The sequence below is a fragment of the Talpa occidentalis genome, unplaced genomic scaffold (genome assembly GCF_014898055.3).
Source record: "Talpa occidentalis isolate TD23 unplaced genomic scaffold, MPIMG_talOcc4v2.1, whole genome shotgun sequence".
In the NCBI taxonomy this organism is placed as follows: domain Eukaryota; kingdom Metazoa; phylum Chordata; class Mammalia; order Eulipotyphla; family Talpidae; genus Talpa; species Talpa occidentalis.
In genome coordinates, this window is record NW_026555331.1 from 11,968,751 (window position 1) to 11,980,462 (window position 11,712).

The 11,712-nt window shown below is 39.8% G+C and overlaps 1 long non-coding RNA gene across 6 annotated transcripts in view; it reads left to right on the plus strand.

Annotated features, from left to right (window-relative positions):
* LOC119248360 (uncharacterized) overlaps positions 1-10,105 on the plus strand; it is a 41,819-nt gene extending 31,714 nt beyond the window's left edge. For 5 of the 6 annotated variants that reach the window (XR_005126219.2, XR_005125991.2, XR_005126140.2 and 2 more), the window contains 2 exons: positions 6,113-6,433; positions 7,071-7,390. This is a non-coding gene — a long non-coding RNA (uncharacterized LOC119248360). Of the gene's footprint in view, positions 1-6,112; positions 6,434-7,070; positions 7,391-10,082 lie in introns of those variants that run through there. The other variant, XR_008550565.1, reaches the window with a different exon arrangement.
* The last annotated feature ends 1,607 nt before the right edge of the window (positions 10,106-11,712 follow it).

The window sequence follows — 11,712 nt, forward strand, 5'->3', positions numbered from 1 at the left end:
TATCATGAAGGACAAGTTAACCAGGTGAACAAAAGAGGTTGAACAGTTGATGCATTACTTAATATTAAAATATACCTTGAATTAGTTCTTATAACTAAAGAGCTGTAAGACTGGGGGAGATGAAATTGTGATAACATTGCCATGACACAGAAGGATTATTGAAGTAGAGAGGTACTATGCCAGATGCTGCAGAGACAGCAGAGAGTAAACTAAATATGGCAGGGAGCTTCACATCTACAGGAGACAGGCAAGTGAACTGAGTTAAAACCTTGGAATAGCCATTTTTTTTTTCCCCAAAGCAATGTCAGTATATTCCCACAGTCCTGGCTTAATCACTAAGCACACCCACTTTTACTCTCAAAGCATCCTGGTTTGAATGATGGAATTATATGGTCATTTTTCTATGCGGTGACATGATCGTTGCTGCCCAAAATCAGTTTAAGTTTAAGAGGAACCCTGAGGGAAAACCACCAGAAGACTCTTTACCTAGTGAGTCAGCACACTAATGTTACAGATAAGACTCTAATGCGCTCTCCCCCAGTCTTACAGTTCTTTAGTTATAAGAACTAATTCAAGGGATATTTTAATATTAAGACTCAGATAAGAAAAAAACTCTAAAAAGCAATCCAAGGAATTGTTTAATAGCCTGATCCATGATCTAAGCAATGTTGCTAACTCTGTTTCACCAATGTGGAAATGAAGATGTTGAGTTGAAAATCAAATTTGGTCCATAAAATGTCCATTTTTCTCATATGAAGTTAAGAAAAATGTACAATCAGTAGTGTTTGCGTTTGGAAGTGTGACCATCTCGATAGCTTCACAAGGTGAAGCAAGTCTGGATGGCTGGCCATTCTGGAAGAATGTTTGGGCTGCTACAAAATCAATCCTGAAGTCACCCAAATGAGAATGCATCTCAGAATTCTTTCATATTAGAATAGGATGCTTGTGAAGATCAAGCATAGTATTTTTCTGCCATTAAAAAAAAAATGTGTGTACCTTGAAGAAAGAAACATAGACATTTAAATTTCAAATGACAGAACATGCATAGAGAATCGACTGAAATGACAACTTATTGTATAAAAATGACCCTTTTCTCTTGTAAACTTGAGGTTGGCAGAGGAGTTCCTTGAGCTGAAATTCAACCCCGAAAACTAGAGGGAAGGGACAAAAGAGGCACCTATTGTCATTCATCCATTTCCCATTCTTCATGGTCTGTAGTTACAGGTCCAGGTGATGAGCCCAAAGGGCAGGCGCTGAGAAGGTGGCTAGCATGACTTTTGAAGGACCAGGTTAGAAGAATGAAGTGAGGGAGAAAACCAACTTTCTTAGTATCTTTGCATGCCAGACAGTGGGCTGAAACCTTTATATCTGATGCCTCCTTGATTCCAACTATGATTTAAGATATGATTTCTAGGTAGGTAGATAGACAGACAGATAGACTATCTGAGCTATCTCAGAACTATAGAAACCTATAGCTTTGGAAGGATCAGTAATTGACCACTGTATAGACTACATATATTTATGGTACGTCCATTAACGATCAGGTTAGTAGCAGAGTTATATCCTCTATTTTTCTTTAAGGTAATCATTTTTTGATATGTGAAGTTGGTTAAAGGAGAGGATTACCAGAGAAGTTGACATGAACAAGGTACTATTTTGTCCGGTGGTTGAGCATGTTCGCAAAATGCGTTCCTTAGAATCTTCTATCATGGCCAGAGGCCAGAAATATGGTACAGACTTTTCAGAAGCCAGAAAAGCAATGAATAGAACCAAAGATGAAATTTAGCATTTTCTGTAAAGAAATGTCAAAAAAAGTCATCATGGGCCCTGTGTGAGTTTGAGTTCTTAGTTATGAGCAATGATGACCATTTTTGATTAACTTAAACAAATGAAGAAAAGTCAAAGACTTTTGGCTTTGATTGAATGGTTGATTGAATGAATATATACATGAATTAATGACTAATAGGAGACATGGGGTGGGGGAAGGAAATACCTACAAGGAATTCCAGAATGTCGCTTGGCATCTATCCATACAATGTTACCAAACCCCATGGTTCTGTCATATACCAGAATAACAATATTGCAGAAACAGCAAATAAATAAATCCTGTTTCCTGACCCCAGGAGGGTTTATCATAATTGAATATTGAGAATATTGACTTTGCTTCCACTTTGATTCTTACAAGTTCTCAGATAAAATAGACAATTTACAACTTCCATGTATTTTCTTTATATTTCTCATTTAATGTGCCTTTTCAAGTGTGATTACATCATGTAATCCTGTTTATCTCCTCCTCGCCTTGGCCCACTTCCTTTACTTTCACACCCATTGCAGAGAAGTTTTGCTTTTCCTTGAAAGATTTTATTTTTATACCCTGCTTGTCTGTGCTTAATTTACATCTTCTCCTCCAGCTTCAAAGGCCTGCTGGGGCTGTGACTTCATCTCCTTAACAGTGGTCACTTTCATCTTTGAAGTTGAGTTTTCATTGGAAGAGAGATGCTGTGTCTTTTGGCTCCTTCTCCTCATCTGTGCTGTCAGGAGATGAAGGCAAACCACAGTTGCCCTAAGGATTTTATGGGATAAACCTGATACTTTCTGGATAGAAGGAGCCAGTCCACTTCCCTGCTATGACTTGGAACAAAAAGGAAAAATGATTCTAACTTTAGGTGAAATCTTCAGAGGCTCTGTTCCTTAAGAATGCCCTGACGTGGGAATATTTGGGGCATAGAGGCTCATCCACAGTCTCACAATTCACCTGGGAGAGAGGCAGTGGGCTGTCTTTCATCGCTGGCTCTCAATTCCCACAATATAACCCTCCTGTGTTGTGCCTGCCCTGGTCGCACTTCAAGTTTACAATACAAGATTTGTTTTTCATCCTGTTCCATGTCCTTGGAGAGAGCTTACTTTGATGATAGTGCCAGGAACTAATTGTGAGGGGAACCAAATGTATGAGAGGATGAAGTCCACAGAGGCCAGAGGTCCTCAGCATCCTGAAGAAAAGGGAGGTGCCATAAGAGGATGTGATTCCAAGGAAGATTCCAGACTTCCTGAAGAACTCTCAGAATCGGATATCCAACTTTCCCACTGGAATTGTTGAGCCTTGTGTTCAGAGGGAACCAAGAAGCCAGGAATTCAAGCTCTTGATAAACATGAGTTCCCTAGGCAGTAAGGTCTGTGCTGTCACCCAAATCAGTGGAATTAATTTGATGCTATAATAGAGAAGCAGATTAGCATAGGATCAGCTGATGAAAGAATCTTGATTGGATTACTTAGTCTAATATTAATTTGACGATATTGGCATTTATTGAGCACATACTCTGGGTAAGGCCCAGGGATTAGTACTTCATTTTTGGTAGCTTATTTTATCTCAGTAACAGTTCCATAAGTAGAAATGTTGATGAAGATGGAGAAGAAGAAGGAGGACTAGGATGAAGAGGACAGGGAGAAGTATTATAAACTAGAACACAAATACACAAAGTTGGGTATGGCTCCTGAAGTTGTAGAATTAATAAAGAAAAGAATCAAGTCTTGGGGTATGGTCTCGCAAACTCATGTGCTGAGCAACAAAATAATATAGTATATAACTACACTTTGCCAAGTCTTGTTTCCTCATCTGGAAAACGAGGCCAATAATCCTAACTACAGATTAATGGGATTAAATGAAATCTTGGCTGGATTGTGAAAGTAATCAAAAATATAAGTCTTCAGTATGATTGTCTATGTTCTTCTCTTTTCTCCATTTTCTCTTCTGGAAACTATAGAATTTAAATCTCAGTCGCAGAGACTTTGGGTAAAAGATTGCTGTTTTCCATGGCCACAGGGAATTGCTTGCTTGGCTCACTGGTTCTGTAGAAGTGACTTGCTATTCCCAGCCAGCCCCATGAGAGCACGCAGAGCTGCCAGGCACATCCTGCTTAGCACAAGGTCCAATGCATGTTGGCCAGAGGAGACTCCCTGTTGCTCCCAGTTTCACAATATCTTGATTAAATGTGTTTCAAAAGGGCACCAAATGAGAGTTACACAAACGCCCACTCCTTCAGCATTAAGAAACCAAAGCCTCCTTTGAGCTCCTCTGCAGCCCAACTGGGGAATCCAATCAACCTCTTATTCCTGGTGGGGAAACCCTAAACCTCAGTCCCAATCCAATCAACCTCTTATTCCTGGTGGGGAAACCCTAAACCTCAGTCCCACTTTAAGCTTATTTCCCTGGAGATTTGTTATTAGGATGCTCCATGGAATTCTCATGAGAATCCTCCAGTATCAGTGCCCGACTCTGCACATAGCAACTGATGCTCAGCAAGAATCAGTAACTGACTCAGAGTCACAAATGAATGATTCAAACCAGATCCAGCTGATTTCAAAACTCTTTACATGCCTCCATTGACTATTATTGATCTGGACCAGCAGTCAAGCAGACAATGTTTAGAAGAACCACTTATTCTTTCATCATTCATTCATTTGCAAGAATTTTTTTTTTTTTTGAGAGTGTACAACGTGCCAGATGAAGACTCCATAAATGTTGAAGATACAGTTGTGAACAAAGATAACTTTTCTGTTCTGACATACTTTCCAACTGTATCCAGTAGGAACTGACCAATGAGCAGACATAGAAGTATAGGAAATGTTAGGTAACAGTAAGTGCCAAGTGGAAAATAAAGGTAGATCCAAGGAAACCTTCGCTGTTAAGGTGATTTGTGAACAGAGACTTGGATGAAATGGGAAGGGATTCATGGAGACATTGGAAAGAGCATCCCACAAAGTAGTGACACAGTTTCCCAGAAGCCCCAGGAATCAGCATGTTTGATGAAGAGGTTCATGTGGCTGGCCATGGTAGGTGACATGGCCAATCTGGGGACTTGCATTTTAAAGAGAGGGAAATGCTATGGGATAAGGAGTGGGGATGGTAGAGGCCATACTCTTCAGCAAGTTGCTTCAATATTAACCACTGAAAAATGAAGATATTATCCTCCAGAGGGGACTCCTAAGTCTGTCTACACAGCTGATGACCTAAGCATCCAGTGAAACATGTAACTGTCTGGGTGCCCTGCCCGAAGCCAAGATTCAGTATGTCTGGGATTCTGGCTCCATGGGTGGTTATGACACCCAGGTACATTTGGCAACTATTTCCCTAGGCCCACTTGAGGATTTTCCCAATCTACCCCTCTCCTCATAACCTTAAGTCTGCACGGAGGAAAGACCTATAAATATAATATGAAATATTAGCAGGTGTGAAAAGGCTTCTGTTATTGTTATCTGTGCAGGTAACTGCTGTATGATCTCATTAGTTCCCTTTCTCATCATTGCTTCTTTTCTTCCTCTAAGCGTGAGGAAGATATTAAATAGCTAAAGAGAGAAATTACTTATTTCTAATGCAGAAGGCTCTTGGATCAAACCCTCTATTTCACTGTGTACTTTCTGGTGGCCTGCAAATTGACCTGATCAAACTGGAAACTTCTGTGCTATCTAAATAATCTGCTTGATATTCTGTATCGTTACTCCAATTACTCATCCTTTCAATAAATTTCATCTATTGATTTGGATGCCTTATTCTATTTCACACGCTCTCTCTCTTGCTCAAGAAAAGCCTCAGTGATCTTATAATGAAAGTGAAATATATTTAAAATACACAGGGAATTCTGCCTCCACCCCCTTCATAACAGCCCTAGACATGATAATAAGCATGAAAAATTGTTCTATTTTCAGGTGAATAAATTTTTAATTTGAGCATTGATGTGGATAGCTTTACTTATTGATTCATGCTCTGTGTTCTAGATTAGGAAGGATGTATTTCACAGTGTGTGAACATAAGTAGAAGCTTATATGCCCAATCTTTTAGAAGATCAGTTTAGATCATAGATTTCTCTGGTGCTAGCTCAGCAAACTTTGTCTTTAAAAGGAGAGAAATAAACATTTTAGGCTTTTCAGACCACTTAACACTCTCTATTGCCACTGTTCAGCTGTCACTGCAACACCATAGAGCCTTAGCTACTATGTAAAGGAATGGACATGACTGTGTTTCAGTAAAACTTTATTTACAAAAACAGGTGGTGGGCCAGATTTAGCTGGCAGGCTCTCCTGATCTAATTCCTTCTGTTTTTGTTTTTCATTTTAGATTGCAACATTGAAGCTCAGTGGTGATACAGTCATTGCACTTGGAGCACAGAAAAAACAGGATCTGGGCCTTGACTATCAGAACCATGTTCTCTTCACTGTAACCAGCAGAAGAACATTTTTGCAGTTTTCATGTTGACATTGAGACTCATAGACTCCACATTCCAATGCAGAGTTAAGAATGAGTTCAAGCTAGTGAGATCTTATTTGGCCATGTGTCCACTTCCAATCCTTCCTTCCTATCTGGTTGTGGGACTATGGAAGGCACGTCTTACCCTAATCTGTATGAAAAGTACATTGATATCTCCTGCAACCACAACAGGTAAGAATCATGACAACAAAGAGAACTGAGAATATTTTTATATTTTTTTTGTGTGTGATGAGCTGTGAAGATGGCATCAATGTTGACCTCAAATGCATCTACAAATGCAATTCCTTTTCCATCATTTCCACAAACACATTCGCAGGTGCATTTTCGGTCAAAAATGGACCACAAATATGAGCGGTCCCAACAGGCAATACCTAACCTACGGCCTAGTAAGTTCTACCCTCTAGGTTTGTGTACACTCAGTAATGTTCTCACAATGACAAAATTACATAATCACACATTCCTTAGAATGTGTCCCTGTCATCAGTGACCTGTGACTCTCACCTTTCTCTTCAGAAAGCATCCTGCTTGCTTTCCTCTGCAAGGTGATTTGTACTTGCAGTGCCATTGATTCCAGCTAAAGTTTTCCTCTTTGGGGCATCTAACCCCATCTATTTCACTCTCTCTGAGAAGTAAGATAAAAGCAAATGGACTGCTTATCTTGATGGAACAGGATGTTTCAAGTTCCAATTTCCCACAACCTTGCTCCAAAATGTTGGATACATTTTTATCTTCTTGTACTGTTTTATCTTCCTCTCCCTTGCAATAACAAAGACCTTGCATTTATTCTTTGTTTTACTCTTTCCTATAGAATTTGCCCAGTTTAAGTTAACTTTTGATCACAGTCTGTAGAGTTCTGGGATCCCTGTGAAACAGCCACTTCCTGTTTATTAACTAAGGTTGAAGGATAATAGTCCTTCTCACTAATTGCAGCTCCTCCAGCCACTGCCATCAACTCCTGCAAAATCTATGCTATCAACTCCTGCACAATGATTCCAGAGTGACTTAATGGTCTTTTGCTTTAATTATAATGGCCACACCCACATCTTATGCTAAACTCAACTTCCACAATGGTTTATTTCCCACTCATTTCAGGAATAAAATTGAAAAAGATGATATCTGCATATGTTTGTGGAATATTGTGGCTGAAAGGTTACATTTGTTATCATTTGTATTGTTTATATTTTCAGTATATTTTTCAGTCTATTTATTTTTATACCAGTTATCCAAAGAATGGAATAAAAAAAAAAGACAAAACAAAAACACCTCAATATTTTTCCAGCATCTCATTATGAGACCTCCCATTTCTTAAGTTTTAGTAGCAAAATGTTCTACCTTCACTATTACTGGAAACACATTCTTTTTAGTTATTAAAAAATATGTGAGGGAAATACAGCTCTGTCCTTTTAAGAATCAAAAGCCATTTGTATCAGCAGAAAATAAGGTTGTAAAAATCCCATAAGACAAAGGCTATAGTTCAAAAGTGATCTTAAATAATCCTATGCAAAATAAATTCTACCCAACAAAGTACTTCAAAGGAAGAAACGATACAGATCTGTGATTTCCTACATGTCTTTTGAAAATTGGAGTGAAGATTGGAATAGTGTATTTGATCCAAAAATCGAGGTGAGTAGTGTTCCAGAAACTGCCCTTCTCCAGCTACACCAGCCTATGAAAGAAAAAGCTGGGGCTGTGGGTAAGATAATGAAGGTAAAATAAAAATATATATTAGTTGCGTATTTCTATGAGTGATATTCAAAAAATTTACACTGGTACGGAAAAGGCAAGGACTCTTTAGATAGCTTAGTCATATTGATTTCAATATTTGTGACAATTCCTAGTAGATAGATGGATTATTTGACTGCTTTGAGGCCTACTATGTGCCAGGTATTATACTAGACACCATAATGGTATTTCTGTTTTCTGGGTCAACACTGCTGCTACAAGCAGTTGACAATGCTAGAGTTACTCACAGTGTAACATGGTGGTCCCCAGGAAAGGGGGAGGGTCCAGGTTTCCTGCTCCACCCAAAAGGAGGGTAGAGCTAAGCAGGGAGAGAAGTTGCAAAGGAGACTGAGGAAGGAGGGAGCCAGAAAGAGACCTGGAGGAGACACACAGAGCCAAGAAACACATGAAGAAACTGCGCTTGCCTTTTGGTCGTGGACTGGGTGACACAGATGTGGGTGAGAGACCCATGGGGAGGTGACAATGGCAGCATTGATCTTGATTTTGATTTTGCTCTTTTCCTTCCAGACTTGTCTGGTGGTTTCTGATACTTTTCTGTGGGTCCCCACTGGAAGGTGCTTTAGACTGTGGCAGGCTTTGGGGCCTTGCTCTGGGCCATTCCCATATGGATGGACTTTTACCCACGAGGGGACGGGTAACTTTGGGTGCTGTATTAAAGTTCCTTCCCATTAAAGTCTCATATGTTTTGTGCTGATGCAGCAGATGGCAGAACCTATTTAAAGCAGGCAGGTTTGCGGGGTCTGGGGTGCCCCCTCCCTGTTCTGTAACAGATTTGGCACCAAGCATGATTTAAGACAGAGCCATCATGGTTAGTCAGCCCCATGGGGAAAGTGGGCTTCCCTATGGCAATGGCTACGATAAGCGCAAATGTGATTTTTGTTTTCTCAAGTGTGTTTGTTTTATATGTAGATTAGGTGTTGAAAAACTGGCTTGGGCTTTGTAAAGATTCTGTTGTCTGTGTGTAATTTGTAATGACTTGCTAAGAGATTTGATTTTGTGAAAATTGTTCTGTGCAACAGTTTTACTCAAAAGATTAGGCGTAGGTTGGACCATGTGGCCAGATCAAAGATGGCATCTGAGGCCACTTGGCAGGCTCTTGTAAAATTCAGAGGTTCTTGTTGCTAGGACTTTGGACTTTTTTTTCTTTTTGTGATCTCTGCTATCTCATTAGCATTTCTAAAGGCAATAATGACTCTTCAGTGATATGTTGCTTTGTCTTTACTACTTCCTGACCTCTGCCTGAGGAGTTTTCAAGCCAACTGTGGAGCAGTGGTATTTAAATTAGCAAATGTATGCCTGGGTGTTAAGGAAAGAGTAGCCTTAAGCAGTAACTGGTAAGTGCTGGTAGCCTTGATGGATTCTTTTTTTTTTTTTAAAGATTTATTTTATTTTATTTTGTTTATTTATTTATACAAGCACTGGGTACAGTCAGAAGCGTGGGAGGGTGAGAGAATTCACCAGAGCCAGAGCGGGGAGCAGAGCAGGCAGACAAATGAAGTACACTGCTGAGGGGAGCAGCGGGCGGCAGGAGAGGTCTGCGCGCCATGTGGGACCCTCCTCCGGTGGCCGGGGAGCAGCCGGGGATCGAACCAGCGCTGAAGACGCTGTGGGCAGCTTAGCAACCCAGCACTCAACTGCTGCGCCACCGGGGAGGCCCCTTGATGGATTCTTGGAGAAAATTTAAATTTTTGCAAAATCTGGATCAGAAAAATTGAAAAGATTTTGTCTGAGTCTTAAAGGATTTACTGCTGTGAATTTTGTCTACATAATTTGTTTTGGGCATGTTTGCCATTTAAATTCTGGATTTAATTGCTGGTGTAAGACAAAATTCTAAGTTTCTGCTTCCTACCGAGGAAGGTCTGTTGCAGAAAGCACTCTTTATGGTGCATCTTGTAACTGTACCAGGTTTTCATACCTGTTGTTGCTGTTGTCCTTCCCTAGAGTGGGGGAGGTGTAATCTGTGCTTTGATGTTAAATCTGCTCTTTCAGCTTCTGTCCCAGAGTGGCTAATAGACATAAGGAGATGACTCCTTTTAATTAAAAGTTAATTGCTGATATTTTGATTTTGCTCTTTCAGTTTCTGTTCCAGGAAACCCAAGGATTGCCTGCTTCGTGGCTAACACAAGATGACTCCTTTTGCTTAAAAGATAACTCTGTGGATTTTGCTCTTTCAGCTGCTGTACAGGAAACCCCAGGATTGGCTTCTAATAAAAGGTTTAAACACTAAAAACCCTAACGTGATAAACAAGGTCATGTAACTCTTGTGATTAATAAAACTTTTTCTTCCTGTTTCCAAAGTCTTAGGTTTGTAGGATGACAATTGGAAACTGATTTCTGCCAGCAACCCTCCACATTTTTTGGACTTTGACTTTTTTTTCTGAACCTATGGAGTAAAACTGCAGTTACATAAGATATTCCACATGACATAACTAAAAAAAACTGTCTTCATCTATATGTTGTATGTCTGTATGTCCTTATGTCTAACTGTCTTGGCCTCAAGAGTTTAAAACATACATGGTGCGTAAAGACATTGAAAAAAAAATGTCTCCAGTTATGAGGAAAAAACTAAAGGTTATGGATTGATTGTCAACATTGTACTACTAAACTACGCCGGTGCCTTCATAGAGATTAAATATTGTTGTTGCTATTATTTTCTGATGTTTATGGCAAAGCTTCCCAGAAATCTAAATTCAAATAAAAAATTTGGTAGCCTGTCATTTGGTTGATCTAAGGAAATTTTGTGGAACCTCAGTAGAGCTCCTGAGATACTCCACAAAGTTTCTTCCTTTCCTCCTGGTAAAGGCATTAGATGAATTTGTCCTGTTGGGCTTACCTAGTAAAGTAAATCTAGAAGGGCAGCATCATCACTTGGGAAAATGGGGAATCTTTGACATGTACAGAAATGTTAACATCGGTTTTCTAAAATGTGCATAAAACCTCTCAGTACCTGATATGTATGTAAATTGTCAGTGATGACTGTCACCTTATGATATTGTATGCTTTGATTGTTTGATATAGGGTGCCCCCCTCCCTATCCTGTAACAACAGGATATTCTCAGGGTCTCAAGGGTATTATTACTTTGCTCTAGGCCATTTATTTCTATGGTCATAACCCATTCTACTGGCAGAATTGCAGGAACACTGTTTTTCCATACGAGTCACTCAGTGAGCTTGTGTTCTCTCCTTTTTCAAACTGCAGTGTGCATCTGTTGAGCACCTACTATGGGCCTGATCATATGTAGGCACTAGGGACATAAGATGAATTCAATCCCAGAGCCCTCCACTCTAGCTACAAGAGCAGTGGAACATCATAGATTGTGACCAATACACTAATAAGATACAAGAACTTCTAGGAACTCAGGCAGAATTGACAGTTCCATCATGGATGGCCATCTTCCCACAAGCGATGCCACCTGATTTGAATTTGGAAGTGAAAGGGCATTGTTTTCCCTTTTGTGAGGCCAGCTACACTATTTGATAGATCTCTTTTTCAAGAATATAAATTCTGACCTCTACCACCTTCCTGAATTGGGAGATGCTCAAGGAGATACATCTTAATCTACCTCAAAATCTTTGCTCAATGCTAATTTACTAGTCCAAGACTAGACAGGTATGACACACCTTTACTGCAAGAAAATATTTTATCTGAGATGTGTTTCCTCCTCTTAATTGGTTTACTGTGGGGGATGATCACAAGAGGCAAATGC